Source organism: Hyla sarda, unplaced genomic scaffold (assembly GCF_029499605.1).
Source record: "Hyla sarda isolate aHylSar1 unplaced genomic scaffold, aHylSar1.hap1 scaffold_1506, whole genome shotgun sequence".
Taxonomy (NCBI): Eukaryota; Metazoa; Chordata; class Amphibia; order Anura; family Hylidae; genus Hyla; species Hyla sarda.
In genome coordinates this window covers 1-25,700 of record NW_026608140.1, presented here as the reverse complement: position 1 = coordinate 25,700, position 25,700 = coordinate 1, and the positions used below count along the sequence as shown (strand labels likewise).

Below are 25,700 nucleotides of genomic sequence, written 5' to 3'. Positions count from 1 at the left end.
AAGGGGCGGGCCCAACAAGGTCCCCTTCATGGGCACTATCACTGCTTGCTGTCAGGGAGGCTGCCAGACAATTTTCCATGCACACTCTGGGCTGGGGGGCAGTCAACCACCAGTACACACAGCAGAACCTAAACCCATACCATTATTGCTAAGCAGCAAGACAGGGGCCCATTGCACTCCCACGGGGCCTTTTTAAATGCAATCCATAACCCGGATTTGCCAGGAACCCTTCTTACTCCTCCTACTTGCATGTGACACTGGGCTTAGGATCTGCATAGGAAACACACACACAAGCACACACCTACCTTTGTTGCCTGCAGATGCCTCCTTGGCTGTCCCCAAACGGTATCAAACCAACACCCACGGGAAGCTGTAAGCATAGAGGACATGCCTGCACCCCATTGGACTTACCTGTGTGGGTTAAATCCGGGTTATTTGACAACCTATGGCGGTGATGGTTCTGCTCAGGCAGAGCAGTGCTGATGCTCCTCATAAAGCTGTCGCTGCTGTGAAGGTTCTAGGAGGTGACATCACAAATCCCTTTGGTTACATACACAACAAAGCTGGGTTGTTGTTGTTTACACTCTGCAAGGCCTGTGGAAGTGAGTGACATCATAGCACTGTAGTTCTGAGGGTTCAAGATGGATGCAACAATCTCCTGTTGCTTCTATGAAGGCCGTAATAGACGACATCACCAAACAGCTCCATAGTCACATACACAGCAAAGGAGAGATGTTGTTTACACCTAGTGATGTCAGTGGTATTGAGTGACATCACAGCACAGTGCTAAGGCTCCTGGGCCTGGACACAGCAGCGGCTGCAATATCTCAACGGAGAATACGTTTATATCTATATGTGTGTGTGCGCATATATATATATATATATATATATATATATATATATATATATATATATATATATTTCTCCGCCGAAATCACTTTTAAACCCATTTCCACCTTTTTTTCCCTTCTCTTCCTCTTACTTTTTTTTCACGTTTTTTTACGTTTTTCTCCTTTTCGCCTCTTTTCTGGGCGTATTATTCTTCTTTTTCTTCTTTTTTTTCGTCTAATGCATACCCCATCAGTGCAGCAATGCTTATTCAATACCGCCAGCAGATGGAGACACTGGGGGATAATTTTCTAAGGATTTATACTGATTTTTCCTGTCTGAATTTGTCGCACAGAAAGTTGCAGGCCAAATATGTGTGACATTTCTGCGACTTTAGCTTCTAGAGCATTTTTACAACATTATACATAGGTGCTGAATACATAAAAAGCGACTGTTCAGCGACAGACAAGTCGCATCGGCTGAAAGTAGGCCAGAATGTCAGTCCATGTTGGAGCAGGTTTAGATACAGTCTAAAGCATAGATCTCAAAGTCTGTGCACAGAATTTAGCAAGGGCCTCGCACCTTCTGATGCATCAGGTAGGTGCACAATAGCATAGCCTAACCCTCTGTACTTTGGTCTATATTGATGCGGGACATAGACAGCCAGCTGATGACCAATCCATTAGTGCAATGGATGGCTGGAAGCATTTGTCTTTGCCTTTGCAATACCACAGAAGCAATGCATGGTCAATGTACAGCAATGACACACCTGTGTGAACAGCCAGGAGACCCCCCCCCCCCCCCATGTTATGTTACATAGTTACATAGTTAGTACGGTCGAAAAAAGACATATGTCCATCACGTTCAACCAGGGAATTAAGGGGTAGGGGTGTGGCGCGATATTGGGGAAGGGATGAGATTTTATATTTCTTCATAAGCATTAATCTTATTTTGTCAATTAGGAACATTCAGCACCCACCCGCTATCAAGGCAGCTGCCTATCATGTCATGCCCTACCTGCACAGGTGTGCTGGCTACTCAAATGATCCAATTAAGGAGGCCATTTAGTCAGCAGCAGCAGAAGTCCTGTGCCTGGACGCTCCAACAGGGGCCAGACACAAGCAGAAGCAGAAGCAGCAGAAGCAGCAGCAGCACCACCTTTTGTTTTTTGGCTGCAGCAGCAGCAAGGCCCACAGGGCTGGCTAGCTGGCTAGCCAGCAAGCAGGTAGCAATGAAAGTAGGAATCTTTCTTTTTAACCCTGTAAGGGGGTGGTGCACTGTACCCGAAGATACTGCCATATCGGGTCAATGCATAGGGCGACGGAAGCAAGCTTCGAAATCGGCCCCCGTTCTCAAAAATCCATTTAATATATGGTCCCCAGATAGGGGACGTATCAGATATTAAACTGATAAGAACAGATACTACACTTGATCTTAGCCAAAAGGCCGAGAAGCGATAACCGTGAAAGGGGCGGGCCCAACAAGGTCCCCTTCATGGGCACTATCACTGCTTGCTGTCAGGGAGGCTGCCAGACAATTTTCCATGCACACTCTGGGCTGGGGGGCAGTCAACCACCAGTACACACAGCAGAACCTAAACCCATACCATTATTGCTAAGCAGCAAGACAGGGGCCCATTGCACTCCCACGGGGCCTTTTTAAATGCAATCCATAACCCGGATTTGCCAGGAACCCTTCTTACTCCTCCTACTTGCATGTGACACTGGGCTTAGGATCTGCATAGGAAACACACACACAAGCACACACCTACCTTTGTTGCCTGCAGATGCCTCCTTGGCTGTCCCCAAACGGTATCAAACCAACACCCACGGGAAGCTGTAAGCATAGAGGACATGCCTGCACCCCATTGGACTTACCTGTGTGGGTTAAATCCGGGTTATTTGACAACCTATGGCGGTGATGGTTCTGCTCAGGCAGAGCAGTGCTGATGCTCCTCATAAAGCTGTCGCTGCTGTGAAGGTTCTAGGTGACATCACAAATCCCTTTGGTTACATACACAACAAAGCTGGGTTGTTGTTGTTTACACTCTGCAAGGCCTGTGGAAGTGAGTGACATCATAGCACTGTAGTTCTGAGGGTTCAAGATGGATGCAACAATCTCCTGTTGCTTCTATGAAGGCCGTAATAGACGACATCACCAAACAGCTCCATAGTCACATACACAGCAAAGGAGAGATGTTGTTTACACCTAGTGATGTCAGTGGTATTGAGTGACATCACAGCACAGTGCTAAGGCTCCTGGGCCTGGACACAGCAGCGGCTGCAATATCTCAACGGAGAATACGTTTATATCTATATGTGTGTGTGCGCATATATATATATATATATATATATATATATATATATATATATATATATATATTTCTCCGCCGAAATCACTTTTAAACCCATTTCCACCTTTTTTTCCCTTCTCTTCCTCTTACTTTTTTTTCACGTTTTTTTACGTTTTTCTCCTTTTCGCCTCTTTTCTGGGCGTATTATTCTTCTTTTTCTTCTTTTTTTTCGTCTAATGCATACCCCATCAGTGCAGCAATGCTTATTCAATACCGCCAGCAGATGGAGACACTGGGGGATAATTTTCTAAGGATTTATACTGATTTTTCCTGTCTGAATTTGTCGCACAGAAAGTTGCAGGCCAAATATGTGTGACATTTCTGCGACTTTAGCTTCTAGAGCATTTTTACAACATTATACATAGGTGCTGAATACATAAAAAGCGACTGTTCAGCGACAGACAAGTCGCATCGGCTGAAAGTAGGCCAGAATGTCAGTCCATGTTGGAGCAGGTTTAGATACAGTCTAAAGCATAGATCTCAAAGTCTGTGCACAGAATTTAGCAAGGGCCTCGCACCTTCTGATGCATCAGGTAGGTGCACAATAGCATAGCCTAACCCTCTGTACTTTGGTCTATATTGATGCGGGACATAGACAGCCAGCTGATGACCAATCCATTAGTGCAATGGATGGCTGGAAGCATTTGTCTTTGCCTTTGCAATACCACAGAAGCAATGCATGGTCAATGTACAGCAATGACACACCTGTGTGAACAGCCAGGAGACCCCCCCCCCCCCCCATGTTATGTTACATAGTTACATAGTTAGTACGGTCGAAAAAAGACATATGTCCATCACGTTCAACCAGGGAATTAAGGGGTAGGGGTGTGGCGCGATATTGGGGAAGGGATGAGATTTTATATTTCTTCATAAGCATTAATCTTATTTTGTCAATTAGGAACATTCAGCACCCACCCGCTATCAAGGCAGCTGCCTATCATGTCATGCCCTACCTGCACAGGTGTGCTGGCTACTCAAATGATCCAATTAAGGAGGCCATTTAGTCAGCAGCAGCAGAAGTCCTGTGCCTGGACGCTCCAACAGGGGCCAGACACAAGCAGAAGCAGAAGCAGCAGAAGCAGCAGCAGCACCACCTTTTGTTTTTTGGCTGCAGCAGCAGCAAGGCCCACAGGGCTGGCTAGCTGGCTAGCCAGCAAGCAGGTAGCAATGAAAGTAGGAATCTTTCTTTTTAACCCTGTAAGGGGGTGGTGCACTGTACCCGAAGATACTGCCATATCGGGTCAATGCATAGGGCGACGGAAGCAAGCTTCGAAATCGGCCCCCGTTCTCAAAAATCCATTTAATATATGGTCCCCAGATAGGGGACGTATCAGATATTAAACTGATAAGAACAGATACTACACTTGATCTTAGCCAAAAGGCCGAGAAGCGATAACCGTGAAAGGGGCGGGCCCAACAAGGTCCCCTTCATGGGCACTATCACTGCTTGCTGTCAGGGAGGCTGCCAGACAATTTTCCATGCACACTCTGGGCTGGGGGGCAGTCAACCACCAGTACACACAGCAGAACCTAAACCCATACCATTATTGCTAAGCAGCAAGACAGGGGCCCATTGCACTCCCACGGGGCCTTTTTAAATGCAATCCATAACCCGGATTTGCCAGGAACCCTTCTTACTCCTCCTACTTGCATGTGACACTGGGCTTAGGATCTGCATAGGAAACACACACACAAGCACACACCTACCTTTGTTGCCTGCAGATGCCTCCTTGGCTGTCCCCAAACGGTATCAAACCAACACCCACGGGAAGCTGTAAGCATAGAGGACATGCCTGCACCCCATTGGACTTACCTGTGTGGGTTAAATCCGGGTTATTTGACAACCTATGGCGGTGATGGTTCTGCTCAGGCAGAGCAGTGCTGATGCTCCTCATAAAGCTGTCGCTGCTGTGAAGGTTCTAGGTGACATCACAAATCCCTTTGGTTACATACACAACAAAGCTGGGTTGTTGTTGTTTACACTCTGCAAGGCCTGTGGAAGTGAGTGACATCATAGCACTGTAGTTCTGAGGGTTCAAGATGGATGCAACAATCTCCTGTTGCTTCTATGAAGGCCGTAATAGACGACATCACCAAACAGCTCCATAGTCACATACACAGCAAAGGAGAGATGTTGTTTACACCTAGTGATGTCAGTGGTATTGAGTGACATCACAGCACAGTGCTAAGGCTCCTGGGCCTGGACACAGCAGCGGCTGCAATATCTCAACGGAGAATACGTTTATATCTATATGTGTGTGTGCGCATATATATATATATATATATATATATATATATATATATATATATATATATATTTCTCCGCCGAAATCACTTTTAAACCCATTTCCACCTTTTTTTCCCTTCTCTTCCTCTTACTTTTTTTTCACGTTTTTTTACGTTTTTCTCCTTTTCGCCTCTTTTCTGGGCGTATTATTCTTCTTTTTCTTCTTTTTTTTCGTCTAATGCATACCCCATCAGTGCAGCAATGCTTATTCAATACCGCCAGCAGATGGAGACACTGGGGGATAATTTTCTAAGGATTTATACTGATTTTTCCTGTCTGAATTTGTCGCACAGAAAGTTGCAGGCCAAATATGTGTGACATTTCTGCGACTTTAGCTTCTAGAGCATTTTTACAACATTATACATAGGTGCTGAATACATAAAAAGCGACTGTTCAGCGACAGACAAGTCGCATCGGCTGAAAGTAGGCCAGAATGTCAGTCCATGTTGGAGCAGGTTTAGATACAGTCTAAAGCATAGATCTCAAAGTCTGTGCACAGAATTTAGCAAGGGCCTCGCACCTTCTGATGCATCAGGTAGGTGCACAATAGCATAGCCTAACCCTCTGTACTTTGGTCTATATTGATGCGGGACATAGACAGCCAGCTGATGACCAATCCATTAGTGCAATGGATGGCTGGAAGCATTTGTCTTTGCCTTTGCAATACCACAGAAGCAATGCATGGTCAATGTACAGCAATGACACACCTGTGTGAACAGCCAGGAGACCCCCCCCCCCCCCCATGTTATGTTACATAGTTACATAGTTAGTACGGTCGAAAAAAGACATATGTCCATCACGTTCAACCAGGGAATTAAGGGGTAGGGGTGTGGCGCGATATTGGGGAAGGGATGAGATTTTATATTTCTTCATAAGCATTAATCTTATTTTGTCAATTAGGAACATTCAGCACCCACCCGCTATCAAGGCAGCTGCCTATCATGTCATGCCCTACCTGCACAGGTGTGCTGGCTACTCAAATGATCCAATTAAGGAGGCCATTTAGTCAGCAGCAGCAGAAGTCCTGTGCCTGGACGCTCCAACAGGGGCCAGACACAAGCAGAAGCAGAAGCAGCAGAAGCAGCAGCAGCACCACCTTTTGTTTTTTGGCTGCAGCAGCAGCAAGGCCCACAGGGCTGGCTAGCTGGCTAGCCAGCAAGCAGGTAGCAATGAAAGTAGGAATCTTTCTTTTTAACCCTGTAAGGGGGTGGTGCACTGTACCCGAAGATACTGCCATATCGGGTCAATGCATAGGGCGACGGAAGCAAGCTTCGAAATCGGCCCCCGTTCTCAAAAATCCATTTAATATATGGTCCCCAGATAGGGGACGTATCAGATATTAAACTGATAAGAACAGATACTACACTTGATCTTAGCCAAAAGGCCGAGAAGCGATAACCGTGAAAGGGGCGGGCCCAACAAGGTCCCCTTCATGGGCACTATCACTGCTTGCTGTCAGGGAGGCTGCCAGACAATTTTCCATGCACACTCTGGGCTGGGGGGCAGTCAACCACCAGTACACACAGCAGAACCTAAACCCATACCATTATTGCTAAGCAGCAAGACAGGGGCCCATTGCACTCCCACGGGGCCTTTTTAAATGCAATCCATAACCCGGATTTGCCAGGAACCCTTCTTACTCCTCCTACTTGCATGTGACACTGGGCTTAGGATCTGCATAGGAAACACACACACAAGCACACACCTACCTTTGTTGCCTGCAGATGCCTCCTTGGCTGTCCCCAAACGGTATCAAACCAACACCCACGGGAAGCTGTAAGCATAGAGGACATGCCTGCACCCCATTGGACTTACCTGTGTGGGTTAAATCCGGGTTATTTGACAACCTATGGCGGTGATGGTTCTGCTCAGGCAGAGCAGTGCTGATGCTCCTCATAAAGCTGTCGCTGCTGTGAAGGTTCTAGGTGACATCACAAATCCCTTTGGTTACATACACAACAAAGCTGGGTTGTTGTTGTTTACACTCTGCAAGGCCTGTGGAAGTGAGTGACATCATAGCACTGTAGTTCTGAGGGTTCAAGATGGATGCAACAATCTCCTGTTGCTTCTATGAAGGCCGAATAGACGACATCACCAAACAGCTCCATAGTCACATACACAGCAAAGGAGAGATGTTGTTTACACCTAGTGATGTCAGTGGTATTGAGTGACATCACAGCACAGTGCTAAGGCTCCTGGGCCTGGACACAGCAGCGGCTGCAATATCTCAACGGAGAATACGTTTATATCTATATGTGTGTGTGCGCATATATATATATATATATATATATATATATATATATATATATATATATATTTCTCCGCCGAAATCACTTTTAAACCCATTTCCACCTTTTTTTCCCTTCTCTTCCTCTTACTTTTTTTTCACGTTTTTTTACGTTTTTCTCCTTTTCGCCTCTTTTCTGGGCGTATTATTCTTCTTTTTCTTCTTTTTTTTCGTCTAATGCATACCCCATCAGTGCAGCAATGCTTATTCAATACCGCCAGCAGATGGAGACACTGGGGGATAATTTTCTAAGGATTTATACTGATTTTTCCTGTCTGAATTTGTCGCACAGAAAGTTGCAGGCCAAATAGTGTGACAGTTTCTGCGACTTTAGCTTCTAGAGCATTTTTACAACATTATACATAGGTGCTGAATACATAAAAAGCGACTGTTCAGCGACAGACAAGTCGCATCGGCTGAAAGTAGGCCAGAATGTCAGTCCATGTTGGAGCAGGTTTAGATACAGTCTAAAGCATAGATCTCAAAGTCTGTGCACAGAATTTAGCAAGGGCCTCGCACCTTCTGATGCATCAGGTAGGTGCACAATAGCATAGCCTAACCCTCTGTACTTTGGTCTATATTGATGCGGGACATAGACAGCCAGCTGATGACCAATCCATTAGTGCAATGGATGGCTGGAAGCATTTGTCTTTGCCTTTGCAATACCACAGAAGCAATGCATGGTCAATGTACAGCAATGACACACCTGTGTGAACAGCCAGGAGACCCCCCCCCCCCCCCCATGTTATGTTACATAGTTACATAGTTAGTACGGTCGAAAAAAGACATATGTCCATCACGTTCAACCAGGGAATTAAGGGGTAGGGGTGTGGCGCGATATTGGGGAAGGGATGAGATTTTATATTTCTTCATAAGCATTAATCTTATTTTGTCAATTAGGAACATTCAGCACCCACCCGCTATCAAGGCAGCTGCCTATCATGTCATGCCCTACCTGCACAGGTGTGCTGGCTACTCAAATGATCCAATTAAGGAGGCCATTTAGTCAGCAGCAGCAGAAGTCCTGTGCCTGGACGCTCCAACAGGGGCCAGACACAAGCAGAAGCAGAAGCAGCAGAAGCAGCAGCAGCACCACCTTTTGTTTTTTGGCTGCAGCAGCAGCAAGGCCCACAGGGCTGGCTAGCTGGCTAGCCAGCAAGCAGGTAGCAATGAAAGTAGGAATCTTTCTTTTTAACCCTGTAAGGGGGTGGTGCACTGTACCCGAAGATACTGCCATATCGGGTCAATGCATAGGGCGACGGAAGCAAGCTTCGAAATCGGCCCCCGTTCTCAAAAATCCATTTAATATATGGTCCCCAGATAGGGGACGTATCAGATATTAAACTGATAAGAACAGATACTACACTTGATCTTAGCCAAAAGGCCGAGAAGCGATAACCGTGAAAGGGGCGGGCCCAACAAGGTCCCCTTCATGGGCACTATCACTGCTTGCTGTCAGGGAGGCTGCCAGACAATTTTCCATGCACACTCTGGGCTGGGGGGCAGTCAACCACCAGTACACACAGCAGAACCTAAACCCATACCATTATTGCTAAGCAGCAAGACAGGGGCCCATTGCACTCCCACGGGGCCTTTTTAAATGCAATCCATAACCCGGATTTGCCAGGAACCCTTCTTACTCCTCCTACTTGCATGTGACACTGGGCTTAGGATCTGCATAGGAAACACACACACAAGCACACACCTACCTTTGTTGCCTGCAGATGCCTCCTTGGCTGTCCCCAAACGGTATCAAACCAACACCCACGGGAAGCTGTAAGCATAGAGGACATGCCTGCACCCCATTGGACTTACCTGTGTGGGTTAAATCCGGGTTATTTGACAACCTATGGCGGTGATGGTTCTGCTCAGGCAGAGCAGTGCTGATGCTCCTCATAAAGCTGTCGCTGCTGTGAAGGTTCTAGGTGACATCACAAATCCCTTTGGTTACATACACAACAAAGCTGGGTTGTTGTTGTTTACACTCTGCAAGGCCTGTGGAAGTGAGTGACATCATAGCACTGTAGTTCTGAGGGTTCAAGATGGATGCAACAATCTCCTGTTGCTTCTATGAAGGCCGTAATAGACGACATCACCAAACAGCTCCATAAGTCACATACACAGCAAAGGAGAGATGTTGTTTACACCTAGTGATGTCAGTGGTATTGAGTGACATCACAGCACAGTGCTAAGGCTCCTGGGCCTGGACACAGCAGCGGCTGCAATATCTCAACGGAGAATACGTTTATATCTATATGTGTGTGTGCGCATATATATATATATATATATATATATATATATATATATATATATTTCTCCGCCGAAATCACTTTTAAACCCATTTCCACCTTTTTTTCCCTTCTCTTCCTCTTACTTTTTTTTCACGTTTTTTTACGTTTTTCTCCTTTTCGCCTCTTTTCTGGGCGTATTATTCTTCTTTTTCTTCTTTTTTTTCGTCTAATGCATACCCCATCAGTGCAGCAATGCTTATTCAATACCGCCAGCAGATAGAGACACTGGGGGATAATTTTCTAAGGATTTATACTGATTTTTCCTGTCTGAATTTGTCGCACAGAAAGTTGCAGGCCAAATATGTGTGACATTTCTGCGACTTTAGCTTCTAGAGCATTTTTACAACATTATACATAGGTGCTGAATACATAAAAAGCGACTGTTCAGCGACAGACAAGTCGCATCGGCTGAAAGTAGGCCAGAATGTCAGTCCATGTTGGAGCAGGTTTAGATACAGTCTAAAGCATAGATCTCAAAGTCTGTGCACAGAATTTAGCAAGGGCCTCGCACCTTCTGATGCATCAGGTAGGTGCACAATAGCATAGCCTAACCCTCTGTACTTTGGTCTATATTGATGCGGGACATAGACAGCCAGCTGATGACCAATCCATTAGTGCAATGGATGGCTGGAAGCATTTGTCTTTGCCTTTGCAATACCACAGAAGCAATGCATGGTCAATGTACAGCAATGACACACCTGTGTGAACAGCCAGGAGACCCCCCCCCCCCCCCCCATGTTATGTTACATAGTTACATAGTTAGTACGGTCGAAAAAAGACATATGTCCATCACGTTCAACCAGGGAATTAAGGGGTAGGGGTGTGGCGCGATATTGGGGAAGGGATGAGATTTTATATTTCTTCATAAGCATTAATCTTATTTTGTCAATTAGGAACATTCAGCACCCACCCGCTATCAAGGCAGCTGCCTATCATGTCATGCCCTACCTGCACAGGTGTGCTGGCTACTCAAATGATCCAATTAAGGAGGCCATTTAGTCAGCAGCAGCAGAAGTCCTGTGCCTGGACGCTCCAACAGGGGCCAGACACAAGCAGAAGCAGAAGCAGCAGAAGCAGCAGCAGCACCACCTTTTGTTTTTTGGCTGCAGCAGCAGCAAGGCCCACAGGGCTGGCTAGCTGGCTAGCCAGCAAGCAGGTAGCAATGAAAGTAGGAATCTTTCTTTTTAACCCTGTAAGGGGGTGGTGCACTGTACCCGAAGATACTGCCATATCGGGTCAATGCATAGGGCGACGGAAGCAAGCTTCGAAATCGGCCCCCGTTCTCAAAAATCCATTTAATATATGGTCCCCAGATAGGGGACGTATCAGATATTAAACTGATAAGAACAGATACTACACTTGATCTTAGCCAAAAGGCCGAGAAGCGATAACCGTGAAAGGGGCGGGCCCAACAAGGTCCCCTTCATGGGCACTATCACTGCTTGCTGTCAGGGAGGCTGCCAGACAATTTTCCATGCACACTCTGGGCTGGGGGGCAGTCAACCACCAGTACACACAGCAGAACCTAAACCCATACCATTATTGCTAAGCAGCAAGACAGGGGCCCATTGCACTCCCACGGGGCCTTTTTAAATGCAATCCATAACCCGGATTTGCCAGGAACCCTTCTTACTCCTCCTACTTGCATGTGACACTGGGCTTAGGATCTGCATAGGAAACACACACACAAGCACACACCTACCTTTGTTGCCTGCAGATGCCTCCTTGGCTGTCCCCAAACGGTATCAAACCAACACCCACGGGAAGCTGTAAGCATAGAGGACATGCCTGCACCCCATTGGACTTACCTGTGTGGGTTAAATCCGGGTTATTTGACAACCTATGGCGGTGATGGTTCTGCTCAGGCAGAGCAGTGCTGATGCTCCTCATAAAGCTGTCGCTGCTGTGAAGGTTCTAGGTGACATCACAAATCCCTTTGGTTACATACACAACAAAGCTGGGTTGTTGTTGTTTACACTCTGCAAGGCCTGTGGAAGTGAGTGACATCATAGCACTGTAGTTCTGAGGGTTCAAGATGGATGCAACAATCTCCTGTTGCTTCTATGAAGGCCGTAATAGACGACATCACCAAACAGCTCCATAGTCACATACACAGCAAAGGAGAGATGTTGTTTACACCTAGTGATGTCAGTGGTATTGAGTGACATCACAGCACAGTGCTAAGGCTCCTGGGCCTGGACACAGCAGCGGCTGCAATATCTCAACGGAGAATACGTTTATATCTATATGTGTGTGTGCGCATATATATATATATATATATATATATATATATATATATATATTTCTCCGCCGAAATCACTTTTAAACCCATTTCCACCTTTTTTTCCCTTCTCTTCCTCTTACTTTTTTTTCACGTTTTTTTACGTTTTTCTCCTTTTCGCCTCTTTTCTGGGCGTATTATTCTTCTTTTTCTTCTTTTTTTTCGTCTAATGCATACCCCATCAGTGCAGCAATGCTTATTCAATACCGCCAGCAGATGGAGACACTGGGGGATAATTTTCTAAGGATTTATACTGATTTTTCCTGTCTGAATTTGTCGCACAGAAAGTTGCAGGCCAAATATGTGTGACATTTCTGCGACTTTAGCTTCTAGAGCATTTTTACAACATTATACATAGGTGCTGAATACATAAAAAGCGACTGTTCAGCGACAGACAAGTCGCATCGGCTGAAAGTAGGCCAGAATGTCAGTCCATGTTGGAGCAGGTTTAGATACAGTCTAAAGCATAGATCTCAAAGTCTGTGCACAGAATTTAGCAAGGGCCTCGCACCTTCTGATGCATCAGGTAGGTGCACAATAGCATAGCCTAACCCTCTGTACTTTGGTCTATATTGATGCGGGACATAGACAGCCAGCTGATGACCAATCCATTAGTGCAATGGATGGCTGGAAGCATTTGTCTTTGCCTTTGCAATACCACAGAAGCAATGCATGGTCAATGTACAGCAATGACACACCTGTGTGAACAGCCAGGAGACCCCCCCCCCCCCCCCCATGTTATGTTACATAGTTACATAGTTAGTACGGTCGAAAAAAGACATATGTCCATCACGTTCAACCAGGGAATTAAGGGGTAGGGGTGTGGCGCGATATTGGGGAAGGGATGAGATTTTATATTTCTTCATAAGCATTAATCTTATTTTGTCAATTAGGAACATTCAGCACCCACCCGCTATCAAGGCAGCTGCCTATCATGTCATGCCCTACCTGCACAGGTGTGCTGGCTACTCAAATGATCCAATTAAGGAGGCCATTTAGTCAGCAGCAGCAGAAGTCCTGTGCCTGGACGCTCCAACAGGGGCCAGACACAAGCAGAAGCAGAAGCAGCAGAAGCAGCAGCAGCACCACCTTTTGTTTTTTGGCTGCAGCAGCAGCAAGGCCCACAGGGCTGGCTAGCTGGCTAGCCAGCAAGCAGGTAGCAATGAAAGTAGGAATCTTTCTTTTTAACCCTGTAAGGGGGTGGTGCACTGTACCCGAAGATACTGCCATATCGGGTCAATGCATAGGGCGACGGAAGCAAGCTTCGAAATCGGCCCCCGTTCTCAAAAATCCATTTAATATATGGTCCCCAGATAGGGGACGTATCAGATATTAAACTGATAAGAACAGATACTACACTTGATCTTAGCCAAAAGGCCGAGAAGCGATAACCGTGAAAGGGGCGGGCCCAACAAGGTCCCCTTCATGGGCACTATCACTGCTTGCTGTCAGGGAGGCTGCCAGACAATTTTCCATGCACACTCTGGGCTGGGGGGCAGTCAACCACCAGTACACACAGCAGAACCTAAACCCATACCATTATTGCTAAGCAGCAAGACAGGGGCCCATTGCACTCCCACGGGGCCTTTTTAAATGCAATCCATAACCCGGATTTGCCAGGAACCCTTCTTACTCCTCCTACTTGCATGTGACACTGGGCTTAGGATCTGCATAGGAAACACACACACAAGCACACACCTACCTTTGTTGCCTGCAGATGCCTCCTTGGCTGTCCCCAAACGGTATCAAACCAACACCCACGGGAAGCTGTAAGCATAGAGGACATGCCTGCACCCCATTGGACTTACCTGTGTGGGTTAAATCCGGGTTATTTGACAACCTATGGCGGTGATGGTTCTGCTCAGGCAGAGCAGTGCTGATGCTCCTCATAAAGCTGTCGCTGCTGTGAAGGTTCTAGGTGACATCACAAATCCCTTTGGTTACATACACAACAAAGCTGGGTTGTTGTTGTTTACACTCTGCAAGGCCTGTGGAAGTGAGTGACATCATAGCACTGTAGTTCTGAGGGTTCAAGATGGATGCAACAATCTCCTGTTGCTTCTATGAAGGCCGTAATAGACGACATCACCAAACAGCTCCATAGTCACATACACAGCAAAGGAGAGATGTTGTTTACACCTAGTGATGTCAGTGGTATTGAGTGACATCACAGCACAGTGCTAAGGCTCCTGGGCCTGGACACAGCAGCGGCTGCAATATCTCAACGGAGAATACGTTTATATCTATATGTGTGTGTGCGCATATATATATATATATATATATATATATATATATATATATATATATATTTCTCCGCCGAAATCACTTTTAAACCCATTTCCACCTTTTTTTCCCTTCTCTTCCTCTTACTTTTTTTTCACGTTTTTTTACGTTTTTCTCCTTTTCGCCTCTTTTCTGGGCGTATTATTCTTCTTTTTCTTCTTTTTTTTCGTCTAATGCATACCCCATCAGTGCAGCAATGCTTATTCAATACCGCCAGCAGATGGAGACACTGGGGGATAATTTTCTAAGGATTTATACTGATTTTTCCTGTCTGAATTTGTCGCACAGAAAGTTGCAGGCCAAATATGTGTGACATTTCTGCGACTTTAGCTTCTAGAGCATTTTTACAACATTATACATAGGTGCTGAATACATAAAAAGCGACTGTTCAGCGACAGACAAGTCGCATCGGCTGAAAGTAGGCCAGAATGTCAGTCCATGTTGGAGCAGGTTTAGATACAGTCTAAAGCATAGATCTCAAAGTCTGTGCACAGAATTTAGCAAGGGCCTCGCACCTTCTGATGCATCAGGTAGGTGCACAATAGCATAGCCTAACCCTCTGTACTTTGGTCTATATTGATGCGGGACATAGACAGCCAGCTGATGACCAATCCATTAGTGCAATGGATGGCTGGAAGCATTTGTCTTTGCCTTTGCAATACCACAGAAGCAATGCATGGTCAATGTACAGCAATGACACACCTGTGTGAACAGCCAGGAGACCCCCCCCCCCCCCCATGTTATGTTACATAGTTACATAGTTAGTACGGTCGAAAAAAGACATATGTCCATCACGTTCAACCAGGGAATTAAGGGGTAGGGGTGTGGCGCGATATTGGGGAAGGGATGAGATTTTATATTTCTTCATAAGCATTAATCTTATTTTGTCAATTAGGAACATTCAGCACCCACCCGCTATCAAGGCAGCTGCCTATCATGTCATGCCCTACCTGCACAGGTGTGCTGGCTACTCAAATGATCCAATTAAGGAGGCCATTTAGTCAGCAGCAGCAGAAGTCCTGTGCCTGGACGCTCCAACAGGGGCCAGACACAAGCAGAAGCAGAAGCAGCAGAAGCAGCAGCAGCACCACCTTTTGTTTTTTGGCTGCAGCAGCAGCAAGGCCCACAGGGCTGGCTAGCTGGCTAGCCAGCAAGCAGGTAGCAATGAAAGTAGGAATCTTTCTTTTTAACCCTGTAAGGGGGTGGTGCACTGTACCCGAAGATACTGCCATATCGGGTCAATGCATAGGGCGACGGAAGCAAGCTTCGAAATCGGCCCCCGTTCTCAAAAATCCATTTAATATATGGTCCCCAGATAGGGGACGTATCAGATATTAAACTGATAAGAACAGATTTTTTTTTTTTTTTTTTTTATCTAAAGCCGAGGAACGTGCTTTCGATTCACCCAAAGTGCAAGAAAAAGTGCAAACGTGTTACACTAAAAAAAACGTGCACAAAGGATGCGGTCTATCGCAAGCCCTTCTCCGATAGGAGAGAGGCCCCCCAACAAACCTTACCCTTCGCCTCCGGACCAAAAGGTACCTGCGAGGTTCCAGGTTCGATGTCCCTTTTCGCCGAAGCTACTAGGAGACCACAAATGCTCCCGGCATCCCCCTTGGCGTTAGCCAAGGTATCTGCCCGCAGAGCCGATTACGGTAGGTACCCTGCGAAGCAGGAGTACCCGGGGTGTTTGCAGGGAGGTGCGGAACCTAATGGCCACACACACCTCCCCTAGACCGCCAGGAGGGACACCCAGAAGGGCTACCGCATCCTGACAAATCCTGTGAACACACAACACGCAAAAAGTGACACAGTGAGACAAAAAATAAATAAGTGAATGTGTGCAGATATACTGCCCGGACATCCGGCCGGATCTATAAAAATTTCTCTGATCCTAGCCAGAAGGCCGGGAATCAAGAGGTGAGTGCCACAAGGTGAAGAGATTATGGTGCCCGTGCTTCAACTCAGTGAGCCTATTCTCCCAGTGAGTTTCGGCACCTCGGGGTCACCACTCCCCGAGGCACAAAAGTACCTCGGCTCTAGACCCTCTCAGCCTCATGGCGAGACCCGGAGGGAACAGGTCACATCGGGGCAACCGTCGAGCTGATTCCTCAGAACCAGCCCCGGAAAGCCCTGGTACACCTGCATCCTCCATGCAGCACCCATCCCCACCAGCATGAAAACTGATAAGAACAGATACTACACTTGATCTTAGCCAAAAGGCCGAGAAGCGATAACCGTGAAAGGGGCGGGCCCAACAAGGTCCCCTTCATGGGCACTATCACTGCTTGCTGTCAGGGAGGCTGCCAGACAATTTTCCATGCACACTCTGGGCTGGGGGGCAGTCAACCACCAGTACACACAGCAGAACCTAAACCCATACCATTATTGCTAAGCAGCAAGACAGGGGCCCATTGCACTCCCACGGGGCCTTTTTAAATGCAATCCATAACCCGGATTTGCCAGGAACCCTTCTTACTCCTCCTACTTGCATGTGACACTGGGCTTAGGATCTGCATAGGAAACACACACACAAGCACACACCTACCTTTGTTGCCTGCAGATGCCTCCTTGGCTGTCCCCAAACGGTATCAAACCAACACCCACGGGAAGCTGTAAGCATAGAGGACATGCCTGCACCCCATTGGACTTACCTGTGTGGGTTAAATCCGGGTTATTTGACAACCTATGGCGGTGATGGTTCTGCTCAGGCAGAGCAGTGCTGATGCTCCTCATAAAGCTGTCGCTGCTGTGAAGGTTCTAGGTGACATCACAAATCCCTTTGGTTACATACACAACAAAGCTGGGTTGTTGTTGTTTACACTCTGCAAGGCCTGTGGAAGTGAGTGACATCATAGCACTGTAGTTCTGAGGGTTCAAGATGGATGCAACAATCTCCTGTTGCTTCTATGAAGGCCGTAATAGACGACATCACCAAACAGCTCCATAGTCACATACACAGCAAAGGAGAGATGTTGTTTACACCTAGTGATGTCAGTGGTATTGAGTGACATCACAGCACAGTGCTAAGGCTCCTGGGCCTGGACACAGCAGCGGCTGCAATATCTCAACGGAGAATACGTTTATATCTATATGTGTGTGTGCGCATATATATATATATATATATATATATATATATATATATATATATATATATATATTTCTCCGCCGAAATCACTTTTAAACCCATTTCCACCTTTTTTTCCCTTCTCTTCCTCTTACTTTTTTTTCACGTTTTTTTACGTTTTTCTCCTTTTCGCCTCTTTTCTGGGCGTATTATTCTTCTTTTTCTTCTTTTTTTTCGTCTAATGCATACCCCATCAGTGCAGCAATGCTTATTCAATACCGCCAGCAGATGGAGACACTGGGGGATAATTTTCTAAGGATTTATACTGATTTTTCCTGTCTGAATTTGTCGCACAGAAAGTTGCAGGCCAAATATGTGTGACATTTCTGCGACTTTAGCTTCTAGAGCATTTTTACAACATTATACATAGGTGCTGAATACATAAAAAGCGACTGTTCAGCGACAGACAAGTCGCATCGGCTGAAAGTAGGCCAGAATGTCAGTCCATGTTGGAGCAGGTTTAGATACAGTCTAAAGCATAGATCTCAAAGTCTGTGCACAGAATTTAGCAAGGGCCTCGCACCTTCTGATGCATCAGGTAGGTGCACAATAGCATAGCCTAACCCTCTGTACTTTGGTCTATATTGATGCGGGACATAGACAGCCAGCTGATGACCAATCCATTAGTGCAATGGATGGCTGGAAGCATTTGTCTTTGCCTTTGCAATACCACAGAAGCAATGCATGGTCAATGTACAGCAATGACACACCTGTGTGAACAGCCAGGAGACCCCCCCCCCCCCCATGTTATGTTACATAGTTACATAGTTAGTACGGTCGAAAAAAGACATATGTCCATCACGTTCAACCAGGGAATTAAGGGGTAGGGGTGTGGCGCGATATTGGGGAAGGGATGAGATTTTATATTTCTTCATAAGCATTAATCTTATTTTGTCAATTAGGAACATTCAGCACCCACCCGCTATCAAGGCAGCTGCCTATCATGTCATGCCCTACCTGCACAGGTGTGCTGGCTACTCAAATGATCCAATTAAGGAGGCCATTTAGTCAGCAGCAGCAGAAGTCCTGTGCCTGGACGCTCCAACAGGGGCCAGACACAAGCAGAAGCAGAAGCAGCAGAAGCAGCAGCAGCACCACCTTTTGTTTTTTGGCTGCAGCAGCAGCAAGGCCCACAGGGCTGGCTAGCTGGCTAGCCAGCAAGCAGGTAGCAATGAAAGTAGGAATCTTTCTTTTTAACCCTGTAAGGGGGTGGTGCACTGTACCCGAAGATACTGCCATATCGGGTCAATGCATAGGGCGACGGAAGCAAGCTTCGAAATCGGCCCCCGTTCTCAAAAATCCATTTAATATATGGTCCCCAGATAGGGGACGTATCAGATATTAAACTGATAAGAACAGATACTACACTTGATCTTAGCCAAAAGGCCGAGAAGCGATAACCGTGAAAGGGGCGGGCCCAACAAGGTCCCCTTCATGGGCACTATCACTGCTTGCTGTCAGGGAGGCTGCCAGACAATTTTCCATGCACACTCTGGGCTGGGGGGCAGTCAACCACCAGTACACACAGCAGAACCTAAACCCATACCATTATTGCTAAGCAGCAAGACAGGGGCCCATTGCACTCCCACGGGGCCTTTTTAAATGCAATCCATAACCCGGATTTGCCAGGAACCCTTCTTACTCCTCCTACTTGCATGTGACACTGGGCTTAGGATCTGCATAGGAAACACACACACAAGCACACACCTACCTTTGTTGCCTGCAGATGCCTCCTTGGCTGTCCCCAAACGGTATCAAACCAACACCCACGGGAAGCTGTAAGCATAGAGGACATGCCTGCACCCCATTGGACTTACCTGTGTGGGTTAAATCCGGGTTATTTGACAACCTATGGCGGTGATGGTTCTGCTCAGGCAGAGCAGTGCTGATGCTCCTCATAAAGCTGTCGCTGCTGTGAAGGTTCTAGGTGACATCACAAATCCCTTTGGTTACATACACAACAAAGCTGGGTTGTTGTTGTTTACACTCTGCAAGGCCTGTGGAAGTGAGTGACATCATAGCACTGTAGTTCTGAGGGTTCAAGATGGATGCAACAATCTCCTGTTGCTTCTATGAAGGCCGTAATAGACGACATCACCAAACAGCTCCATAGTCACATACACAGCAAAGGAGAGATGTTGTTTACACCTAGTGATGTCAGTGGTATTGAGTGACATCACAGCACAGTGCTAAGGCTCCTGGGCCTGGACACAGCAGCGGCTGCAATATCTCAACGGAGAATACGTTTATATCTATATGTGTGTGTGCGCATATATATATATATATATATATATATATATATATATATATATATATATTTCTCCGCCGAAATCACTTTTAAACCCATTTCCACCTTTTTTTCCCTTCTCTTCCTCTTACTTTTTTTTCACGTTTTTTTACGTTTTTCTCCTTTTCGCCTCTTTTCTGGGCGTATTATTCTTCTTTTTCTTCTTTTTTTTCGTCTAATGCATACCCCATCAGTGCAGCAATGCTTATTCAATACCGCCAGCAGATGGAGACACTGGGGGATAATTTTCTAAGGATTTATACTGATTTTTCCTGTCTGAATTTGTCGCACAGAAAGTTGCAGGCCAAATATGTGTGACATTTCTGCGACTTTAGCTTCTAGAGCATTTTTACAACATTATACATAGGTGCTGAATACATAAAAAGCGACTGTTCAGCGACAGACAAGTCGCATCGGCTGAAAGTAGGCCAGAATGTCAGTCCATGTTGGAGCAGGTTTAGATACAGTCTAAAGCATAGATCTCAAAGTCTGTGCACAGAATTTAGCAAGGGCCTCGCACCTTCTGATGCATCAGGTAGGTGCACAATAGCATAGCCTAACCCTCTGTACTTTGGTCTATATTGATGCGGGACATAGACAGCCAGCTGATGACCAATCCATTAGTGCAATGGATGGCTGGAAGCATTTGTCTTTGCCTTTGCAATACCACAGAAGCAATGCATGGTCAATGTACAGCAATGACACACCTGTGTGAACAGCCAGGAGACCCCCCCCCCCCCCCCCATGTTATGTTACATAGTTACATAGTTAGTACGGTCGAAAAAAGACATATGTCCATCACGTTCAACCAGGGAATTAAGGGGTAGGGGTGTGGCGCGATATTGGGGAAGGGATGAGATTTTATATTTCTTCATAAGCATTAATCTTATTTTGTCAATTAGGAACATTCAGCACCCACCCGCTATCAAGGCAGCTGCCTATCATGTCATGCCCTACCTGCACAGGTGTGCTGGCTACTCAAATGATCCAATTAAGGAGGCCATTTAGTCAGCAGCAGCAGAAGTCCTGTGCCTGGACGCTCCAACAGGGGCCAGACACAAGCAGAAGCAGAAGCAGCAGAAGCAGCAGCAGCACCACCTTTTGTTTTTTGGCTGCAGCAGCAGCAAGGCCCACAGGGCTGGCTAGCTGGCTAGCCAGCAAGCAGGTAGCAATGAAAGTAGGAATCTTTCTTTTTAACCCTGTAAGGGGGTGGTGCACTGTACCCGAAGATACTGCCATATCGGGTTCAATGCATAGGGCGACGGAAGCAAGCTTCGAAATCGGCCCCCGTTCTCAAAAATCCATTTAATATATGGTCCCCAGATAGGGGACGTATCAGATATTAAACTGATAAGAACAGATTACTACACTTGATCTTAGCCAAAAGGCCGAGAAGCGATAACCGTGAAAGGGGCGGGCCCAACAAGGTCCCCTTCATGGGCACTATCACTGCTTGCTGTCAGGGAGGCTGCCAGACAATTTTCCATGCACACTCTGGGCTGGGGGCAGTCAACCACCAGTACACACAGCAGAACCTAAACCCATACCATTATTGCTAAGCAGCAAGACAGGGGCCCATTGCACTCCCACGGGGCCTTTTTAAATGCAATCCATAACCCGGATTTGCCAGGAACCCTTCTTACTCCTCCTACTTGCATGTGACACTGGGCTTAGGATCTGCATAGGAAACACACACACAAGCACACACCTACCTTTGTTGCCTGCAGATGCCTCCTTGGCTGTCCCAAACGGTATCAAACCAACACCCACGGGAAGCTGTAAGCATAGAGGACATGCCTGCACCCCATTGGACTTACCTGTGTGGGTTAAATCCGGGTTATTTGACAACCTATGGCGGTGATGGTTCTGCTCAGGCAGAGCAGTGCTGATGCTCCTCATAAAGCTGTCGCTGCTGTGAAGGTTCTAGGTGACATCACAAATCCCTTTGGTTACATACACAACAAAGCTGGGTTGTTGTTGTTTACACTCTGCAAGGCCTGTGGAAGTGAGTGACATCATAGCACTGTAGTTCTGAGGGTTCAAGATGGATGCAACAATCTCCTGTTGCTTCTATGAAGGCCGTAATAGACGACATCACCAAACAGCTCCATAGTCACATACACAGCAAAGGAGAGATGTTGTTTACACCTAGTGATGTCAGTGGTATTGAGTGACATCACAGCACAGTGCTAAGGCTCCTGGGCCTGGACACAGCAGCGGCTGCAATATCTCAACGGAGAATACGTTTATATCTATATGTGTGTGTGCGCATATATATATATATATATATATATATATATATATATATATATATATATTTCTCCGCCGAAATCACTTTTAAACCCATTTTCCACCTTTTTTTCCCTTCTCTTCCTCTTACTTTTTTTTCACGTTTTTTTTACGTTTTTTCTCCTTTTCGCCTCTTTTCTGGGCGTATTATTCTTCTTTTTCTTCTTTTTTTTCGTCTAATGCATACCCCATCAGGTGCCAGCAATGCTTATTCAATACCGCCAGCAGATGGAGACACTGGGGGGATAATTTTCTAAGGATTTATACTGATTTTTCCTGTCTGAATTTGTCGCACAGAAAGTTGCAGGCCAAATATGTGTGACATTTCTGCGACTTTAGCTTCTAGAGCATTTTTACAACATTATACATAGGTGCTGAATACATAAAAAGCGACTGTTCAGCGACAGACAAGTCGCATCGGCTGAAAGTAGGCCAGAATGTCAGTCCATGTTGGAGCAGGTTTAGATACAGTCTAAAGCATAGATCTCAAAGTCTGTGCACAGAATTTAGCAAGGGCCTCGCACCTTCTGATGCATCAGGTAGGTGCACAATAGCATAGCCTAACCCTCTGTACTTTGGTCTATATTGATGCGGGACATAGACAGCCAGCTGATGACCAATCCATTAGTGCAATGGATGGCTGGAAGCATTTGTCTTTGCCTTTGCAATACCACAGAAGCAATGCATGGTCAATGTACAGCAATGACACACCTGTGTGAACAGCCAGGAGACCCCCCCCCCCCCCCCATGTTATGTTACATAGTTACATAGTTAGTACGGTCGAAAAAAGACATATGTCCATCACGTTCAACCAGGGAATTAAGGGGTAGGGGGTGTGGCGCGATATTGGGGGAAGGGATGAGATTTTATATTTCTTCATAAGCATTAATCTTATTTTGTCAATTAGGAACATTCAGCACCCACCCGCTATCAAGGCAGCTGCCTATCATGTCATGCCCTACTGCACAGGTGTGCTGGCTACTCAAATGATCCAATTAAGGAGGCCATTTAGTCAGCAGCAGCAGAAGTCCTGTGCCTGGACGCTCCAACAGGGGCCAGACACAAGCAGAAGCAGAAGCAGCAGAAGCAGCAGCAGCACCAACCTTTTGTTTTTTGGCTGCAGCAGCAGCAAGGCCCACAGGGCTGGCTAGCTGGCTAGCCAGCAAGCAGGTAGCAATGAAAGTAGGAATCTTTCTTTTTAACCCTGTAAGGGGGGGTGGTGCACTGTACCCGAAGATACTGCCATATCGGGTCAATGCATAGGGCGACGGAAGCAAGCTTCGAAATCGGCCCCCGTTCTCAAAAATCCATTTAATATATGGTCCCCAGATAGGGGACGTATCAGATATTAAACTGATAAGAACAGATACTACACTTGATCTTAGCCAAAAGGCCGAGAAGCGATAACCGTGAAAGGGGCGGCCCAACAAGGTCCCCTTCATGGGGCACTATCACTGCTTGCTGTCAGGGAGGCTGCCAGACAATTTTCCATGCACACTCTGGCTGGGGGGCAGTCAACCACCAGTACACACAGCAGAACCTAAACCCATACCATTATTGGCTAAGCAGCAAGACAGGGGGCCCATTGCACTCCCACGGGGCCTTTTTAAATGCAATCCATAACCCGGATTTGCCAGGAACCCTTCTTACTCCTCCTACTTGCATGTGACACTGGGCTTAGGATCTGCATAGGAAACACACACACAAGCACACACCTACCTTTGTTGCCTGCAGATGCCTCCTTGGCTGTCCCCAAACGGTATCAAACCAACACCCACGGGAAGCTGTAAGCATAGAGGACATGCCTGCACCCCATTGGACTTACCTGTGTGGGTTAAATCCGGGGTTATTTGACAACCTATGGCGGTGATGGTTCTGGCTCAGGCAGAGCAGTGCTGATGCTCCTCATAAAGCTGTCGCTGCTGTGAAGGTTTCTAGGTGACATCACAAATCCCTTTGGTTACATACACAACAAAGCTGGGTTGTTGTTGTTTACACTCTGCAAGGCCTGTGGAAGTGAGTGACATCATAGCACTGTAGTTCTGAGGGTTCAAGATGGATGCAACAATCTCCTGTTGCTTCTATGAAGGCCGTAATAGACGACATCACCAAACAGCTCCATAGTCACATACACAGCAAAGGAGAGATGTTGTTTACACCTAGTGATGTCAGTGGTATTGAGTGACATCACAGCACAGTGCTAAGGCTCCTGGGCCTGGACACAGCAGCGGCTGCAATATCTCAACGGAGAATACGTTTATATCTATATGTGTGTGTGCGCATATATATATATATATATATATATATAATATATATATATATATATTTCTCCGCCGAAATCACTTTTAAACCCATTTCCACCTTTTTTTCCCTTCTCTTCCTCTTACTTTTTTTTCACGTTTTTTTACGTTTTTCTCCTTTTCGCCTCTTTTCTGGGCGTATTATTCTTCTTTTTCTTCTTTTTTTTCGTCTAATGCATACCCCATCAGTGCAGCAATGCTTATTCAATACCGCCAGCAGATGGAGACACTGGGGGATAATTTTCTAAGGATTTATACTGATTTTTCCTGTCTGAATTTGTCGCACAGAAAGTTGCAGGCCAAATATGTGTGACATTTCTGCGACTTTAGCTTCTAGAGCATTTTTACAACATTATACATAGGTGCTGAATACATAAAAAGCGACTGTTCAGCGACAGACAAGTCGCATCGGCTGAAAGTAGGCCAGAATGTCAGTCCATGTTGGAGCAGGTTTAGATACAGTCTAAAGCATAGATCTCAAAGTCTGTGCACAGAATTTAGCAAGGGGCCTCGCACCTTCTGATGCATCAGGTAGGTGCACAATAGCATAGCCTAACCCTCTGTACTTTGGTCTATATTGATGCGGGACATAGACAGCCAGCTGATGACCAATCCATTAGTGCAATGGATGGCTGGAAGCATTTGTCTTGCCTTTGCAATACCACAGAAGCAATGCATGGTCAATGTACAGCAATGACACACCTGTGTGAACAGCCAGGAGACCCCCCCCCCCCCCCCATGTTATGTTACATAGTTACATAGTTAGTACGGTCGAAAAAAGACATATGTCCATCACGTTCAACCAGGAATTAAGGGGGTAGGGGTGTTGGCGCGATATTGGGGAAGGGATGAGATTTTATATTTCTTCATAAGCATTAATCTTATTTTGTCAATTAGGAACATTCAGCACCCACCCGCTATCAAGGGCAGCTGCCTATCATGTCATGCCCTACCTGCACAGGTGTGCTGGCCTACTCAAATGATCCAATTAAGGAGGCCATTTAGTCAGCAGCAGCAGAAGTCCTGTGCCTGGACGCTCCAACAGGGGCCAGACACAAGCAGAAGCAGAAGCAGCAGAAGCAGCAGC

The 25,700-nt window shown here is 46.3% G+C and overlaps 10 non-coding genes and 1 pseudogene across 10 annotated transcripts; all 11 read right to left on the bottom strand.

The window, feature by feature from the left end:
* Positions 1-2,095: 2,095 nt before the first annotated feature.
* On the bottom strand, positions 2,096-2,286 carry LOC130309100 (U2 spliceosomal RNA). The gene has a single exon (XR_008857815.1). It is a non-coding gene; the product is annotated as a U2 spliceosomal RNA (small nuclear RNA).
* A 2,098-nt stretch (positions 2,287-4,384) lies between these two features.
* On the bottom strand, positions 4,385-4,575 carry LOC130309099 (U2 spliceosomal RNA). The gene has a single exon (XR_008857814.1). It is a non-coding gene; the product is annotated as a U2 spliceosomal RNA (small nuclear RNA).
* Positions 4,576-6,673: 2,098 nt separating this feature from the next.
* Positions 6,674-6,864, bottom strand: LOC130309138 (U2 spliceosomal RNA). The gene has a single exon (XR_008857849.1). It is a non-coding gene; the product is annotated as a U2 spliceosomal RNA (small nuclear RNA).
* A 2,096-nt stretch (positions 6,865-8,960) lies between these two features.
* Positions 8,961-9,151, bottom strand: LOC130309134 (U2 spliceosomal RNA). The gene has a single exon (XR_008857846.1). It is a non-coding gene; the product is annotated as a U2 spliceosomal RNA (small nuclear RNA).
* A 2,093-nt stretch (positions 9,152-11,244) lies between these two features.
* Positions 11,245-11,435, bottom strand: LOC130309121 (U2 spliceosomal RNA). Its single transcript, XR_008857835.1, has one exon. It is a non-coding gene; the product is annotated as a U2 spliceosomal RNA (small nuclear RNA).
* Positions 11,436-13,525: 2,090 nt separating this feature from the next.
* On the bottom strand, positions 13,526-13,716 carry LOC130309109 (U2 spliceosomal RNA). The gene has a single exon (XR_008857824.1). It is a non-coding gene; the product is annotated as a U2 spliceosomal RNA (small nuclear RNA).
* A 2,094-nt stretch (positions 13,717-15,810) lies between these two features.
* Positions 15,811-15,996, bottom strand: LOC130309136 (U2 spliceosomal RNA). The gene has a single exon (XR_008857848.1). It is a non-coding gene; the product is annotated as a U2 spliceosomal RNA (small nuclear RNA).
* Positions 15,997-16,685: 689 nt separating this feature from the next.
* On the bottom strand, positions 16,686-16,845 carry LOC130309137 (U2 spliceosomal RNA; annotated as a pseudogene).
* A 2,099-nt stretch (positions 16,846-18,944) lies between these two features.
* Positions 18,945-19,135, bottom strand: LOC130309098 (U2 spliceosomal RNA). The gene has a single exon (XR_008857813.1). It is a non-coding gene; the product is annotated as a U2 spliceosomal RNA (small nuclear RNA).
* Positions 19,136-21,231: 2,096 nt separating this feature from the next.
* Positions 21,232-21,424, bottom strand: LOC130309135 (U2 spliceosomal RNA). The gene has a single exon (XR_008857847.1). It is a non-coding gene; the product is annotated as a U2 spliceosomal RNA (small nuclear RNA).
* Positions 21,425-23,527: 2,103 nt separating this feature from the next.
* LOC130309129 (U2 spliceosomal RNA) lies at positions 23,528-23,718 on the bottom strand. The gene has a single exon (XR_008857841.1). It is a non-coding gene; the product is annotated as a U2 spliceosomal RNA (small nuclear RNA).
* Positions 23,719-25,700: the final 1,982 nt, after the last annotated feature.